An 18,630-nucleotide genomic window follows, 5' to 3' on the forward strand; every position below is an offset into this window, starting at 1 on the left:
ACAGAAAAGTACAAGCCAATATCATTGATGAAGGCACACATGAAAAACCTCAAGAAAATTCTAGCAATCTGAATTCAATAATATAGTAAAGGGATTATCCACCATGATCAAGTGGGAATCATCCCATGAATGCAAGGATTTTTCAATATCCACAAATCAGTGTAAAACACTGTACTGAAGAATAAAAACAATGTGATCATCACAATAAATGCATAAAAAGCTTTGACAAAATGATTTATGATTAAAAAAAAAAAACCCTCCAGAAAGTTGGCTTAGAAGGAAAATAATATAGTAAAGGCCATATAAGACAAAACTACAGATAACATGGTAAAAAGTTGAAAGCATTTCCTCTACAATCAGTGAGAAGACAAGAATATCTACACTCTCCATGATTATACAGTATCAGTCAGTTCAGTTCAGTTGCTCAGTTGTGTCCGACACTTTGAGACCCCATGAATCACAACACGCCAGGCCTTCCTGTCCATCACCAACTCCCAGAGTTTACCCACACTCATATTCATCAAGTCAGTGATATGATATAGCCATCTCATCTTCTGTCATCCCCTTCTCCTCCTGCCCCCAATCCCTCCCAGCATTAAAGTCTTTACCAATGAGTCAACTATTCGCATGAGGTGGCCAAAGTACTGGAGTTTCAGCTTTAGCATCATTCCTTCCAATGAACACCCAGGACTGATCTCCTTTAGGATGGACTTGCTGGATCTCCTTGAAGTGCAAGGGACTCTCAAGAGTCTTCTCCAACACCACAGTTCAAAAGCATCAATTTTTCGGCTCTCAGCTTTCTTCACAGTCCAACTCTCACATCCATACCTGACCACTGGAAAAACCAAAGCCTTGACTAGACAGACCTTTGTTGGCAAAGTAATATCTCTGCTTTTCAATATACTAACTACATTGGTCATAACTTTCCTTCCAAGGAGTAAGGTCTTTTAATTTCATGGGTGCAATTGCCACATGCAGTGATTTTGGAGCACAAAAAAATAAATGACACTGTTTCCACTGTTTCCCCATTTATTTCTCATGAAGTGATGGGACCGGATGCCATGATCTTTGTTTTCTGAATGTTGAGCTTTAAGCCAACTTTTCCACTCTCCTCTTGCACTTTCATCAAGAGACTTTTTAGTTCCTCTTCACTTTCTGCCATAAGGGTGATGTCATCTGCATATGTGAGGTTATTGATATATCTCCCGGCAATCTTGATTCCAGCTTGTCCTTCTCCCAGCCCAGCTTTTCTCATGATGTACTCTGCATATAAGTTAAATAAGCAGGGTGACAATATACAGCCTTGATGTACTCCTTTTCCTATTTGCAACCAGTCTGTTGTTCCATGTCCAGTTCCAACTGTTGCTTCCTTACCTGCATATAGGTTTCTCAACAGGAAAGTCAGATGGTCTGGTATTCCCATTCTTTAACAATTTTTTACAGTTTACTGTGATCCACACAGTCAAAAGCTTTGGCATAGTCAATAAAGCAGAAATAGATAAATTTCTGGAACTCTCTTGCTTTTTCGATGATCCAGAGAATGTTGGCAGTTTTACCTCTGGTTCCTCTGCCTTTTCTAAAACAAGCTTAAATATCTGGAAGTTCATGGTTCACATACTGCTGAAGCCTGGCTTGGAGAATTTTGAGCATTACTTTACTAGCATGTGAGATGAGTGCAATTGTGTGGTAGTTTGAGCATTCTTTGGCATGGCCTTTCTTTGGGGTTGGAATGAAAACTGACCTTTTCCAGTCCTGTGGCCACTGCTGAGTTGTCCAAATTTGCTGGCATATTGAATGCAGCACTTTCACAGCATCATCTTTCAGGATTTGAAACAGCTCCACTAGCTTTGTTCTAAGTGATGCTTTCTAAGGCCCACTTGACTTCACATTCCAGGATGTCTGGCTCTAGATTAGTGATCACACCATCGTGATTATCTGGGTCGTGATGATCTTTTTTGTACAGTTCTTCTGTGTATTCTTGCCACCTCTTCTTAATATCCTCTGCTTCTGTTAGGTCCAGACCATTTCTGTCCTTTATTGAGCCCATCTTTGCATGAAATGTTCCCTTGGTATCTCTAACCTTCTTCTAGAGATCTCTAGTCTTTCCCGTTCTGTTGTTTTCTTCTATTTCTTTTCATTGATTGGTGAAGAAGGCTTTCTAATCTCTCTTTGCTATTCTTTGGAACTCCTCATTCAGATGTTTATATCTTTCCTTTTCTCTTTTGCTTTTCACGTCTCTTCTTTTCACAACTATTTGTAAGGCCTCCCCAGACAGCCATTTTGCTTTTTTGCATTTCTTCTCCATGGGGATGGTCTTGATCCCTGTCTCCTGGACAATGTCACAAACCTCTGTCCACAGTTGATCAGGCACTCGTCTATCAGATTTATTCCCTTAAATCTATTTCTCACTTCTGCTGTATAATCATAAGGGATTTGATTTAGGTCATACCTGAATGGTCTAGTGGTTTTCCCCCACTTTCTTCAATTTCAGTCTGAATTTAGCAATAAGCAGTTCATGTTCTGAGCCACAGTCATCTCCTGGTCTTCTTTTTGTTGACTGTATAGAGCTTCTCCATCTTTGGGTGCAAAGAATATAATCTATCTGATTTCAGTGTTGACCATCTGGTGATATCCATGTGTAGAGTCTTCTCTTGTGTTGTTAGAAGAGGGTATTTGTTATGACCAGTGCTTTCTCTTGGAAAAACTCTATTAGCCTTTGCCCTGCTTCATTCTGTACTTTAAGGACAAATTTGCCTGTTACCCCAGGTATTTCTTGACTTCCTACTGTTGCATTCCAGTCCCCTATAATGAAAAGGACATCTTTTTTGGGTGTTAGTTCTAAAAGATCTTGTATGTCTTCATAGAACTGTTCAGCTTCAGCTTCTTTAGCTTTACTGGTTGGGGAATAGGCCTGGATTACCGTGATATTGAATGGTTTGCCTTGGAAATGAACATAGATCATTATGTCGTTTTTAAGACTGCATCCATGTACTGCATTTCAGACTCTTTTGTTGACCATGATGGCTACTCCATTTCTTCTGAGGGATTCCTGCCCACAGTAGTAGATATAGTGGTCATCTGAGTTAAATTCACCCATTCCAGTCTATTTTAGTTTGCTGATTCCTAGATAGTTTTCAATATTCAAAGACAATCAGAGAAGCAAAAGAAAAGGACTCCAAATTGTAGAAGAGGTAAAACTTTCACTGTTTGCAAATGACAAATAAAATCCTATAGATGCTACCAGAAAAATACTAGTGCTCAACAATGAATTTGTCTAAGTGGCAAAATTAATACAGAGAAATATATTGCATTTCTATACACTAACAATGAAAAGTCACAAAGAGAAAGTAAAGAAACAACCCCATGTACCATTGCATAAAAAAATAATAAAGTGTATAGGAATAAACCTACTTAAGGAGACAAAAGACCTGTTCTCTGAAAATGATGATGCTGATGAAAGAAATCGAAATCAACACAAACAGATGGAAAAAATTATACCCCATTCTTGGATTGGAAGAATCAATATTGTTAAAATGCTTACACTAACTAAGACAATCTACAAATTCAATGCAATCCCCATCAAATCACCAATTGTATTTTTCACAGAACTAGAACAAAATTTTTAAAATATCTATGGAGAAACAAATGACCCCAAATAGCACAAACCTGAGAAAGAAAAAGAGAGCTGGAGGAATCAGGCTCCCAGACTTCAGACTATACTACAAAGCCATAGTCATCAAAATGGTATGGTATTGGTACAAAAACATAAATATAGATTAATGGAACAAGAAAGAAAGCCCAGAAATGAACCCACAAATCTATGATCAATTAATGTACAACAATGGAGGCAAGACTAATATAGTGTAGAAAGACAGTTTCTTCAATAAATGGTACGGGGGAAACTGGACAGCTACATGTAAAAAAATATGAAAATAGAACATTCTTTAACATCACTCACAAAAAATAAGCTCAAAATGGATTAAAGACCTAAGTGCACATTTGGATATTATAAAACTCTTAGAGGAAAACATAGAAAGAAGACTCTCTTTGATATAAATCATGGCAATATCCTTTATAACTCATCTGCTAGAGTAATGAAAATAAGAAGAAAAATAAACAAATGGGGTCTAATTAAATTAAAAATCTTTTTCACAGTAAAAGAAACTACAACAAGATGAAAAGACCACCCACAGAAAGGAAGAAGAGATTTGCAAATGATGCAAGTGAAAATGGATTTATCTCCAAAATTTACAAACAGATCAGGTGCCTCAATATCAATAAAACAAAAAACCTAATCAAAAAATTGGCAGAAGAAATATGGACATTTTTTCTAGAGAAGACATATAGGTGGACAAGAGGCACACGAAAAGATGTTCAAAATTGCTAATTAAAGGAATGAAAATCAAGACCACCATGAGCTATCACTTCACACTTGTCATAATGGACACCATTTAAAAATCTACAAACAATAAATGCTGGAGAGGGTATGGAGAAAAGGGAATTCTCCTATACTGTTTGTGGGAATGTAAATTGGTATAGTTACTATGGAGAACAGTCTGGAGGTTCCTTAAAAAACTAAAAATAGAACTATCATATGATAGAGCAATCCCACTCTCAGGCATATATTCAGAGAAAAACTTGATTTGAAGTTATGCATGCACTCTCATATTCACCGAAGCACTTTTTACAGTAGCCGATACATGGAAGTAAGATATATGCCCTTCTATAGATGAATGGATAAAGAAAATGTGATACATAAATATAACAGAATATTACTCAGCCATAAAATAAAAGAATGAAATAATTCCATCTGTAGCAACATGAATGGATCTGGAGACCATCATACTAAGCAAGTCAGGGAGACAAAGACAAATGGTATGATATCACTTACATGTGCAATCTAAAAAAAAAAATATACAAATGAACTTCTCTAAAAAACAGAAACAAACTCACAGGCTTAGAGAATGAATTTATGATTACCAGGGAGGAATGTGGGGGCAAGGAGATAGACTGGAAATTTGAGATTGACATGTACATACTATTATATTTAAAATAATCAACAACACCTACTATAATATATATACAGCAATCTTTTTAACTCTATGTAAAAAGAGATAGGAATAAAAAACCCAAAGATATAATATGAATGCTCAGGTTTGAAATTTTTCCTCCTACAAAGTCTGTATCAGGCTAAACCATAGAAATATATCAGGAAATAGGTACTAAAAATAGATCAATCCATACTTCACCAATGCTCTCCAAAATATCTAGTGAATTCAACTACATTATTTTTATTTTACATTAATTAATTTATTTAGTTTTGGTGGCACTGGGTCTTTGTTGCTACACACAAGGCTTTCTCTAGGTGAAGCAAGCAGGGGCTACTTCTTATTGAGAAGCACAGGCTCTAAAGCCTATGGGCTTCAGTAGCTGTGGCTCACAGGCTCTAGAGTGCATGCCCAGTAGTCGGGGTGTGCAAGTTCAGTTGCTCTGCAGCAGGTGGGATCTTAGCTCCCAGACCAGGGAACAAATCCACAATCCACATCCCCTGAATTCCACACCACATTCTTAAAAACTGAACCACCAGGGAAGTGCCTAAATTATTTATAGATATTATCAAAATCCCTAACCATCTACTGGTACACTGGTGCCATGAGCCAAAAAGAAAATGCATTCTTGCCAATTTAAAACAGTATTTTAGAATTCAGTCAAACCCATTCTCCCCTGCAAATGCAAACCAAAGAACACATGTATTGATTGTTGGAAAAAGAAAATATAGCTACTATTATTATAAATACAGATTCTAAGGGACAGGTGAATTCTTATCAAAGGTATAAGGGGAAGTAAATACAGCCTGGAACATCTGTCTATGTTTGGTGGAATCAATGAGCTCTTATTTTCCCATTCTGTACTTTTTGCAATACATGCAAAACGCAAAATAAAGCAAACTTGTCCCCACATTAGCTTGTCTATGAATCATGGCAACCAAAAGATCTGAAAGAAAAGTGCTTTAATCTCTGAAATGATGGTACACATTAGTGCATTTTCTAGATAGTTCTAGAGATTTTCTTGCCATATTTAGCACTGCTGAATTCCAATTGCTCAAATAGGCCTATCCAACATCCAAGGGTTATTATGAACAGAAAATATGATGACAATGATTTAAACAAAGAGATCCTGCTTAGAATTGCCAGGGCTGAGTGCCTCAAAACTAAAAATGTATCAGGAAAAATTTCTAAAGTTTATATCCGATCTCCTAACTACCAATTCAGAACTGGATCTTAACTATAATATTGAATTACTGATTGTTTCATTATCGGTAGTATAAATAGTGTATTTTTGTGTACAATATATGAATTCTTATGATATGAAAAATAAAAGTTGACATAATATCTTATAGTCAGATAAGGTAAATGTGTATCTAATACAATGACATTAAGAATTAATGAACAAGACTACCCACTATTTTTTTATTTCATAAAAAGATGGTAAGTTCCAATATCAATTCATTTGTTCAAGAAAATGCTATCTGTATGTCACGGCAGAAAAAAAAAATCAGTACATTCAGAGAGTAATATTAAGGTGGTGAAGAATCATGCTATAATAGCACTACAAAGACATTTAAGAGCCAACTGGCTCAGTCTCTTCATTTGAAGATGAGGAAATTGTCTCACCGTGATGTGTCATAGATAAGCTATTTAGGGGAAAACATGAGGCAAAACTCAAGTTTCCTGATGTGATCTAGATGTATTTAAGTATTAAAGTTGTTCAAATATGAAATAATGAAAATCTCTAAAGGTATATGATCCCCTCATAACACCACTGTCTCATACTTGTATTTTTATACCTCCTTACAATTTATTTGAGGTTTAGAGACTTAGCCTCTAACACATGTTTTGTATTGCCTCACGGTTCATATTACAGTGACTTTAGCCTTAAACAAAATCTTAAACCCTACTTGTTGAATCTTCAGTACATCATTTGAATATCTGTCTTCAGGGAAAACCACAAACACATGAAAAGCAGTGGAAAAGATGTTATGGTTTATTTGGTATTTCATTAGCAATTTCTCCTCTCATTCAACTGATCAATTACATTTTTAACCTCATGATATGGCTCAGATGGATTTAGAACAGACAGTTAGTTCCAGACACCAAGTTCTCAAAAAATAGCTCTGAAATAGAACATAAAAAGAGCAAGCTGATTTAGGAACTGCTGAGTTAAATTTTACTTAGGAACCAGAATTTCAGCTCATATCAGACAAGTATGAAATGGTAAGCTTAATGAGAATGAAGTTTTATGAAGACCTAGAAAATCTTATAGAACACCCAAGAAAGATGCCCTTGTCATCATAGGGGATTGGAATGCAAAAGTAGGAAGTCAAGAGATGCCCAGAGTAACAGGCAAGTTTGGCCTTGGAGTACACAATGAATAACAGACTGGTTCCAAATTGGGAAAGGAGTACTTCAAGACTATATTGTTACCTTGCTTATTTAACTTATATGCAGAGTACATCATGTGAAATGCTGGGCTGGATGAAGCACAAGCTGGAATCAAGATTTCCAGGAGAAATATCAAAAACCTCAGATACACAGATGACACCACCGTTATGGCAGAAAGTGAAGAAGAGCTAAAGAGCCTCTCGATGAAAGTGAAAGAGGAGAGTGAAAAAGCTAAAGCGCCTCTCGATGAAAGTGAAAGAGGAGAGTGAAAAAGCTAAAGCGCCTCTCGATGAAAGTGAAAGAGGAGAGTGAAAAAGCTGGCTTAAAACTCAACATTCAAAAAACAAACATCATAGCATCTGGTCCCATCACTTCATGGAAAACAGATGGGAAACAATGGAAACACGAGAGACTTTATTTTGGGGGGCGCAAAATCACTGTAGATGGTGACTGCAGCCATGAAATTAAAAGACCCTTGCCGTTTGGAAGAAAAGCTATGACCAACTTGGATAACATATTAAAAAGCAGAGACATTACTTTGCTGACAACGGTCCATCTAGTCAAAGCTATGGTTCTTCCAGTAGTCATGTATGGGTGTGAGAGTTGGAATATAAAGAAAGCTGAGTGCTGAAGAATTAATGCTTTTGAACTGCAGTGTTGGAGAAGACTCTTGAGTGTCCCTTGGCCTGCAAAGAGATCAAATTAGTCAATCCTAAAGGAAATCAGTCCTGAATATTCACTGGAAGGACTGATGCTGAAGCTGCAACTGCAGTACTTCAGCCACCTGATTCAAAGAGCTGACTCATTAGAAAAGACTAATGGGGTCACAAAGAGTCGGACACAACTGAGCGACTGAACTGGAACTGGAATAAGAATGAAAGATGCCTTTTAAAATGAAAGTGCTATAATTATAGGTAAATATCTACATAAACATCTAGAAGTATAAAAGTTGTCTTCAGTAACTGAATTTGAAAGTGGTAACTTTTACATTATGTTTAAATTACATATATTTAGCTGATTGAAAATGGTTTGGAAAGGCAGAGATTCATTGATACTGGGGAAATATTCACCTCCTGCAATTTCTAATACTTGTACATTTACTCCTGTAACCATAGCACCTTTCATACTTTTTCACCTACTTTCATAACTGGTTCATGGCTAGTCAGTATAATTATTGACCAAGCCATAAAAACAGCCCTTATAATCATTTACACTCACTCCCTAATCTACAATTCAGCATAACAATATGAAAATGCCCCAAATATCATAAATTCATGTGCATGCACATGTGCCCCTTGTGTGTGATTATTATTATTGTAAGTATACAGATATTCAAACTGCAACTTCAGATTTAGAGTGGTGTAGAAAATTCTTAAGAGTAACAAGAACTTTAATGAATATCTAAACCAACCTCTCCATCTTACAAATGAAAAACTGGATCCTAAAGAGGATAAGTGAGAGACAATACAACATAGACAGTAGGACTAGGATAAGAACTCAAGTATCTTGAGGCGATTTTATAGTTTCCAATTTGGGTGAACTCTGCCCATCTCTTCATACATTTGAAAGCTTTTCTGTCAAAACTGTGAATAAGTAAATTAACTAAAGGAGAACTATGAGTAATCAAATTTTGAGGTTTGCAATTACTTAATGAAATGGTGGGTCAGTTTATTGCAATATAGTTTTGTTATTAAAATAACATTTAATTAAAATAATGGTGTTACATTAATAATATCACTCCAAAAATGAAAAGCAGTTTATATCTCCCTCATTATGTCTCTCTACAGTCAAATACTGCATGATAGCTTGTTTATTGTTTACATTCAAAGCTACTTTGGGTTAAGCATGATGTACTAAAATATGAATAATGAAACATCTGGAGATATGAAATGTTAATGTGGTATATCATGTTGAATCTAATGGAAACAATTTTGAAATTTCCTATAAATCAACTGGGTTGATGTAAGCCTTTTGAGAGGTAGTGTTCAGACTTATTTTCAGGAAATGCTTATGCTCTGAACTCTGTTATTTGGAAAAATATTTGGACTCCAAAAGATTCAGAAGTCAACTAACAGGAAGGCCATACAAATATAAGAATAGAATGAAAGAGCAGAGAAGCCACAGGCAAGTAGTTACAGACCACTTAAGTGAAGAGCAAATATTACAGTGATTCTTAGGAATCACCACTCACGGATAGATACAAAATAAAAAACTACTCAGCTCAGCACCATGGCTATGAGGGAAAGGCTGTCATAGGTATATGCAGAGTCTGTAAAACAATTGCAGCTGTATGTGGGCTATACATCAGCAAAGCCATCAAATGGTGTGAGACTGGAAATCTCCTATATTGGCATGAACAGTTTTTTCAGTTCGGTTCAGTCACTCAGTCGTGACTGACTCTTTGCAACTTGCCTCCCGCTCCATCACCAATTCCCAGAGTTTACTCAAACTCATGTCCATTGAGTCAGTGATGCCATCCAACCATCTTACCCTATGTCATCCCCTTCTCCTCCTGCCCTCAATCTTTCCCAGCATCAGGATCTTTTCAAATGAGTCAGCTCTTCACATCAGGTGGCCAAAGTATTGGAATTTTAGCTTCAACATCAGTCCTTCCGATGAACATTCAGGACTGATTTCCTTTAGGATGGACTGGTTGGATCTCCTTGCAGTCCAAGGGACTCTCATGAGTCTTCTCCAACACCACAGTTCAAAAGCATCAATTCTTCAGCACTCAGCTTTCTTTATAGTCCAACTCTAGCTTGTACATTTTGCTAAGTTACAGATAGATATGAAGAGAAGATACACTCAATCTTTGCTAAAGTTCAGCTTATTCTACAAAAACAGCAGATTGGAGAACGCACAATAAGGCAGTGAATTTGCCATTCAGAATGGAGCCAGAGATAGGAAAATGATGATTAGTAAGGGTTGGGAGGGCAAGCAACATAGCACAGTAGAGTGCAACCAAATCAGGAACCCAGGAGAAGGCTGACTTCTGCTTTGAGCGAACTGCTATCCTGTAGCCTGAACTGCCTCACAAAATTTGAGGTTGCCAAGCAACTTTTTATTTTCCTATAGACTATCATGAAAATGAATAAAAATACATTTTAAATGCCTTTGAGATTCGAAGAATCTCTTCAAATGCTCCAATTACATCTAATGTTAAAAGATTAAAGGCAAAAAAGAAACATATTGAACTTATACCAATATCTTTAAAATTATTTTCCATTTGCCTGCTTGTTCCATGAAATGTTAAGAGAATTGCTGAAAAAAGCGAGGATAGTTAGGAAGGTGAGGGAGTTTCAGGACCAAATGAGTTAACACTAGGTTGGAAACAACAGACTTTATATAGCACTTATCATATGCCACACAGTTGTAAGTTCTTTACATATTTGCTTATTTAATATTTACAAAACACTTCAGAGGGAAGTAGCATCAGTATTTCCATCTTTCAAATGAGAAAACTGATTCACAGAAACTTAAAAACCTGTCAAATGTCAAATGAAAAACCTGTTGAAATTAACCTTCACAGCTAATAAGCCTTGAAGTTGGTATTTAACTCAGGTACATTGACTCCAGGTTTCTTTAATGCAGATATTTTCAAAGTTTATAATATGCTAATATTTTCTGTGACTTTCCAAAAGAGGTAGAGAGCACACTATTTTCTAAACTTTTGCAATAATGGAACTTGTTTTTACAGAATATCTATTAAAGAATCAAAAGATACCACTAATCCATAGAATGAAGTTTAAGAAAGGTCAGGGTCTAGGGGTACCCTCAGGCATCGGAGGAGAGATTTAGAGAGAGATAAAGAAAGAATGTTGCAGATAAGAAAATAGAGGAGAGAAAGAGGCTGATATTCCTTGGTTTACACAGAAAGCCAATAAAGGCCCAAGACAAGGGACTTGCTCTGTTCACGTAGGCCGCAGGTGCCCTCCTGGTCCTCTGAGGGAGTGAAGATGCAGAGTGCCTTCCCGTTCAGGTCTTAGAAGCCCAGGCAGGAAAGTGAACACAGAGAGCCTCTATGCTCCAAGGGATCAGCCTGAAAAAGAGAGTAAGAGAGAGAAAGAAAGAAAGAGAGAAAGAAAGAAAGACACGGAGGAACCAGGCTTTTGTAAAACTGGTCCTGGTCCATCACTTTATTTTTCAGGGAAGCTTTTATACCTTGACTTGTACTTGAAGGGAAATGAAAGATGCAAAGTCATACAGAGTCAGCCCAAACATTATATCTGTTTTGTCTCTATCAAAACCAGGATTTTTTCTGCATACCTTTCCCATAAACAATGTTGTGTACATTATCTTCTGGACTTGGAGGCCTGTGAACATTTTATGACCCTCTTTTGATAAAGGCTGCTCAACCAGAAAACTTATTTCCCTTGAAGTGTTTTTTCTTTATATTTATAATCTATGTCAGCCTCAGAAAGTATTAAACAGAGTTACATTTCTCACGGAGCAAAGGTGCAGTGACTTACAACAAAGAAAGAACCAATTAGCTCAAAGGTCTGATGTGGTTAATTCTAAGGCTACACTTGTTTTTCTTACATTCCAACTATGTTAACTAATGTACTCCCAGGTGCACAGTGGATAACAGATATGGGAACTTAGCAGCAAGCATTGGCTCAACAATGAAATCGTACACCAGCACTATTCTAATAGCTTTTAACTCTTTGAAAGGCTCTATATTTTTAGAATGTTTTAGGCTTCCTGGTGCCTCTCACAGTTGGGAGGCTGTGAATAATCACATGCATAGCTGCAAAGGTCTGGATAAACCTGTCAGACAAGCTAGAATGCTAAGAGGGGTGTTTGAATTGAAATACTCCTTTCATGCCCAAGAGACTTATTAGCTAGAGCCCTAAGTTGATTTTCTCCAGAGAAAGGTGGTCAGGGACAGCCCCCTGTTAATGTCAGAAGAGTTGGTGAAAGGCATAAAATAGTAAGACAGACAGATTCTGGTTTTGGAGTAGATGCTCGAGCAGGTCCAGGGGGCTCCCTCGAGGCCTGATCTCGCCTTTGCCCGTCAGGCCTCTTCCACATGACCTTGTCATGGGTGGGATCTCCTGTGCTGGCTCCAGGCAAAGAAATACTGTTATAAACCTTTATTTTTTTAACTTGGATGCATGCTTAACTTAAACTATTTTGACACTATTTATTTCTGTTTTTGAAATATGTATTTATATAAATACATATCAGGAATTTTTACATAGTTATAAATTTAAACTAGGAGTTTTCAGTTTACATAATGTTAACTACTATCTCAGTTTTCACAGTTTACATACAATTAAATGGCAATCCACTCCAGTATTCTTGCCTGGAGAATCCCATGGACAGAGAAGCCTAGTAGGTTACAGTCCACGGGGTCGCAAAGAGTCGGACACGACCGAGCGACTTCACCTTAATACAATTAACTACTATCTCATTGGGTTATACTTCCCCTTGGTGATATCCTTTTAAATTAGAAATGTTCCAGGTTTTTAAGCATAGTCACTGACAATTATTATATTGCTTGTACCTCTTAATAGACCATTTCTTTTTCATGAAAATCTGAGCTATAAAAATTCTTCAAATGGTACACACAAGTTCTTATAGGTTATACATATCTCAAGGTACTTTATTTGAGCATTTTTATATAGTATTATAGAGTAGACATGTTGAGATAGTTTCTAAGGTCTTGCAGCCCTGACCTCCAATTGGTCTGATTTTCAAACCAGAATTGGCACATCCAGCAAATATCATTGTAAGTCTAGTGGAGGGTTGCATTAGACACAGATTAATGGTAACAAAACACCTCAAATTTCTGACATTAGGGCAAAGAGTAGCTATTCCCAGGAAGGCAGGGGCCCAAGACAAGTTGAAGCAACTCCTTCCACAGCCCTTCCATCCTCAAGTGCAGGATTTTCTCATATAGACCATTCCACCAAATAAGAAACCGACCTACTAGTCTATGAAATAGACTCTCAGATATCAGTCAACTTCAAAAAGCTACAGAAATAATTAAAAGATAACACTTCATATATCAGAATGACCTTGAAATATGTTGGACTAGTCAACTTATTTTACTTTTTCTATTTCATTTCATAGATATTCTTGACACTTTAAAAAATATATTTGGGTGTCAGCTTCAATAGCTCATATACTAAAATTAGAACAAAACAGAGAAAACTACCACGGCCCCTGCACAAAGATAAAATGTGAATTTGTGGGTTGGTCAATATTTTTGGTGATAGTTGCACAACAGTGTGACTGTACTAAATGCCACTGAATAGCAGTCATTTGTTACAATACAAATGTAGTAGCACAGTTGTTAAAATTGTGGACTTTATACCATGTATATTTTATCAGAGGAAGAGAAAACATAATTGGTCAAGTTAGTGACCTCTTACAAATTAAAAACAGATTAACATGGATGTAAAAGAAGAAAAAGATTATTAACTTCTGGGATATTGCAAAATTTGTGGCTATTTTCTCCCATAGTTGCTCAAAGAAAGAATTTAAGTTTCATGTTATGTGTGTTGCTGTTTGTTGTTCAGCTGGTGAGTCACGTCTGGCACTTTATGACCCTATGGACTGCAGCACGACAGGCTTCCCTGTCCTTCACCACCTCCAGGGCTTGCTCAATCTCATGTCCATTGAGTCGGTGATGCCATAAAAACATCTCATCCTCTACCATTCCCCATCTCCTCCTGGCTTCAATCTTTCCCAGCATCACAGTCTTTTCTAAAGAGTCAGCTCTTTGCATCAAGTGGACAAAGTATTGGAGCTTCAGCTTCAACATCAGTCTTTTCAGTGAATATTCAGGACTGATTTCCTTTAGGATTGACTGGTTTTATCTTGCACTCCAAGAGACTCTCAAGAGTCTTCTCCAACACCACAGTTTGAAAGCATCAATTCTTTGGGGCTCAGCCTTCTATATCGTCCAATTCTAACATCCATACATGACTACCAGAAAAATCATAGCTTTGACTAAATGAACTTTTGTCAGTAAAGCAATGTCTCTGCATTTCAATATGCTGTTTAGGTTTGCTACAGCTTTTCTTCAAAGGAGCAAGTGTGTTTTAATTTCATGGCTGCAGTCACCATCTGCAGTGATTTTGGAGCCCAAGAAAATAAAGTCTGTCACTGATTGCTCTATCTATTTGCCATGAAGTGATGGGACTAGATGCCATAATCTTAGTTTTATGAATGTTGAGTTTTAAGCCAGCTGTTTCAATCTCCTCTTTCACCTTCATCAAGAGGCTCTTTAGTTCCCCTTCGCTTTCTGCCATAACGGTGTTGTCATCTGCATGACAACATCTGAGGTTTCTGATATTTCTCCTGGCAATCTTGAATCCAGCATGTGATTCATCCATTCCAGCATTTCTCATGATGTACTCTGTGTAGGTTAAATAAGCAGGGTGACAATATACAGCCTTGACATACTTCTTTGCCAGTTTTGAACAAGTGCATTTTTCCATGTCCAGTTCTAACTATTGCTTCTTGACCTGCATATAAATTACTTCGGAGGCAGGTAAGGTGGTCTGGCATTCCCATCTCTTGAAGAATTTCCCAGAGTTTCTTGTGATCCACACAGTTAAAGGCTTTAAGTAGTCAATGAAGAAGAAATAGATGTTTTTCTGGAATTCTCTTACTTTTTCTATGATCCAACGGATGTTGGTAATTTGATTTCTAGTTCCTCTGCCTTTTCTAAATTCAACTAGTACATATAGAAGTTCTCAGTTCACGTGCTGTTGAAGCCTCACTTGGAGAATTTTCAGCATTGCTTTGCTGGCATGTGAAATAAGTGCAATTGTACAGTAGTATAAACTTTCTTTGGCATCGCTTTGCTTTGGGATTGGAATGAAAACTGACCTTCCCAGTCCTGTGGCCACTGCTGAGTTTTGCTGGCATACTGAGTGCAACACTTTTACAACATCATTTTTTCAGGATTTGAAATATCTCTACTGGAATTCCATCACCTCCACTAGCTTTGTTCATAGTGATGCTTCCTAAGACCCACTTGACTACACACTCCAGGATGTCTGGCTCTAGGTGAGTGATCACACCATCGCAGTTATCTGGGTCATTAAGACCTTTTTTGCACAGTTCTGTGGATTCTTGCCCTCTCTTCTTATCTTCTGCTTCTGTTAGGACCATACCGTTTCTGTCCTTTATTGTGCCCATCTTTGTATGAAATGCTCCCTTCATATCTCTAATTTTCTTGAAGCAATCATTAGTCTTTCCCATTCTATTGTTTTCCTCTATTTCTTTGATTGATCACTGAGGAAGGCTTTCTTATCTCTCCTTGTTATTCTATGGAACTCTACATTCAAATGGGTACATCTTTCCTCTTCTCCTTTGTCTTTCACCTCTTTTCTTTTCTCAGCTATTTGTAAGACCTCCTCAGACAACCATTTTGCCTCTTTGCATTTCTTTTTCTTGGGGATGGTTTTGATCACTGCCTCTTGTACAATGTTACAAACTTCCATCTATTGTTATTTATGCACTCTCTCTATCAGAACTAACCCCTTGAATCTATTTGTCACTTCCACTGTATATTAACTGGGGATTTGATTTAAGTCAGACCTGAACGGCCCAGTGGTTTTCCCTACTTTCTTCAAATTTGAGTCTGAATTTTGCAATATGGAGTTCATGATCTGAGCCACAGTCATGCATGTTAGGCAAAATTAACTTCTATTTTAAAACCTCCTTTACTCTAACAATGGTGCTAGCAAGAATATATACAATATAACATATAGCCATTTGAACGTTAACTTTAATTTACAGAAACATGCAGCCACACACAAGAGTCATATTCCTAGAAGAAAGCCAAAACAAATAGTGATCCATTAACTAAATTTAATTTTAGTTTACAAATCAATAATAACAGTAATCAATCAAAGTGAAACATGCATTTAAATGATTTGGTACTGCACTGCAGCAGGTATCACCAATTAATAGAAAGGAGAGAGCATTAACAGAATTAATAAGAGAGAAAGAGAAACCAACCTAGCCAAGTTCAATTTTATAACAAAAATCAACTTTCCCTTAAGATAGCTTCCATATTAAAAGGAGGACCATATTTACTAAATTTGGTCATTTCAATTTACTAAATGCATTTTTGAAATGTGTATTTCAGGAACTCAGAATGTGTTTAGGAGAGATAGACTTATCACTGAGGATATTAATATGAAAAAGTGATCAATGGTTGTTATGGAATTTCATTTTCTCTACATGGTTTGTTCTGCTCACTGCAACTATAAGACTTTTCTTCCTGATGCATTTTGGAAAGCTAGTTTGCCTGTGTGAAAAACCAGCAACATGCTTAAGAGTTAGATAAAGTAAAATATTTTATGTCTAGAAGGCAAATTCAAGAGGAAAATTTCCTATCCATTTTCCTTTAGAAATAGAAGAAATGGGAATTTATTTATTTATTTATTTATTTATTCTTACATGTGTTCCCAAACATGAACCCCCCTCCCACCTCCCTCCCCATAACATCTCTATGGGAATTTAGCCTCAAACAAAAATGTATTTTTGTCTAACATTGAACTTAAATGCTAACTCCTGTGTAGCAGCTAATGAAAACTCAAATGTATTTTGTGTTCATTAAAAGGTATCAAATTGCTACTACAAGAATATTGTTGTTTAGACACTAAGTCATGTCTGACTCTTTTGTGGTACAGACTCATTTACTGTTGCTAACCAGCCTTCTCTTTCCTGGGATTTCCTAGGCAAGAATACTGAAGTAGGTTGCCTTTTCCTAGTCTAGGGGATCTTCCTGACCCAGGGATTGAAACAGTGTCTCCCACATTAACAGGTAGATTCTTTATCACTGAGCCAGCAGAGAAAATGAACATTTACATCTTGGGAACCAGTGAATTAAAATGGATGGGAATTGGGTGAATTTAATTCAGATGACCATATCTACTGTCATGGGCAAGAATCCCTTAGAAGAAATGGAGTAGCCCTCATAGTCAACAAAGAGTCTGAAATTCAGTACTTGGTTGCAATCTTAACATGATAGAATAATTTCAGTTCCTTTCCAAGGCAAACCATTCAACATCACAGTAATCCAAGTCTTTGTCCCAACCACTACTGTCAAAGAAGCTGACACTGAATGGTTCTCTGAAGGCCTACAAGACCTTCTAGAACTAACACCAAAAAAGGATGTCCTTTACATGATATGGGACTGGATTGAAAAAGTAGGAAGTCAAGAGATATCTGGAAAACAGGCAAGTTTGGCCTTGGAGTACAAGATGAAGCAAGACAAAAGGTAACAGGGTTTTATCAAGAGAACACTAATCACAGGAAACATCCTCATCCAACAACACAAGAGACCACTCTACACATGGACATCACCAGAAGGTCAGCACTGAAATCAGATTGACTATATTGTTTACAGCCAAAGATAGAAAACCTCTATATAGTCAGTTAGAACAAGACCTGGAGTTGACTGTGCAAAGACCATGAGCTCCTTATTGTAAAATTCAGGCCTAAATTGAAAAAAGTAGGGAGAACCACTAGGCCATTCATGCATTACCTAAACCAAATCCCTTATGATTACATAGTGGAGGTGATGAATAGATTCAAGAGATTAGGTCTGGTAGACAGAGTGCCTGAAGAACTATGGACAGAAGTTCCTAACATTCTACAGAAGGCAGTGATGAAAATCATTCCAAAGAAAAATAAATGCTAGAAGGCAAAATGATTGTCTGAAGAGCCTTTACAAATAGCTGAGGAAAGAAGAGAAGTAAAAGACAAGGAAGAAATGGAAACATATACTCAACTGAATGCAGAGTTCAAGAAAATAGCAAGGAGAGATAAAAAGGCCTTCTTAAATGAACAATGCTAAGAAATAGAAGAAAATAATAGAGTGGGAAAGACTAGAGATCTCTTCAAGAAAATTGGAGATATCTTGGGAACACTTCATGCAAGGATGGGCATGACAAAGGACAAAACAATAAGGATCTAACAGAAGCAGAAGAGATTAAGAAGAGGTGGCAAGAATACACAGAAGATCTATTAAAAAAATAAGTCTCAATGACCTGGATAAACACAATCGTGTGGTCAGTCACCTAGAGCTGGACACCCTGGAGTGTGAAGTCAAGTGGGCCTCAGGAGGTATTACCATGAACAAAGCTAGTGGAGGTGATGGAAGCCCAGTAGTGCTATTTAAAAGCCTAAATGATGATGCTATTAACTGCTGTACTCAATA

The 18,630-nt window shown here is 37.0% G+C and overlaps 1 protein-coding gene and 1 non-coding gene across 2 annotated transcripts in view; one reads left to right on the plus strand and one right to left on the minus strand.

Annotated features, from left to right (window-relative positions):
- DACH2 (dachshund family transcription factor 2) overlaps positions 1-18,630 on the minus strand; it is a 986,384-nt gene that overhangs the window by 519,044 nt on the left and 448,710 nt on the right. The window lies entirely within an intron of this gene.
- Positions 13,553-13,655, plus strand: LOC138072061 (U6 spliceosomal RNA). Its single transcript, XR_011144215.1, has one exon. It is a non-coding gene; the product is annotated as a U6 spliceosomal RNA (small nuclear RNA).

This window comes from Capricornis sumatraensis, chromosome X, assembly GCF_032405125.1.
Source record: "Capricornis sumatraensis isolate serow.1 chromosome X, serow.2, whole genome shotgun sequence".
NCBI classification, from domain to species: Eukaryota; Metazoa; Chordata; class Mammalia; order Artiodactyla; family Bovidae; genus Capricornis; species Capricornis sumatraensis.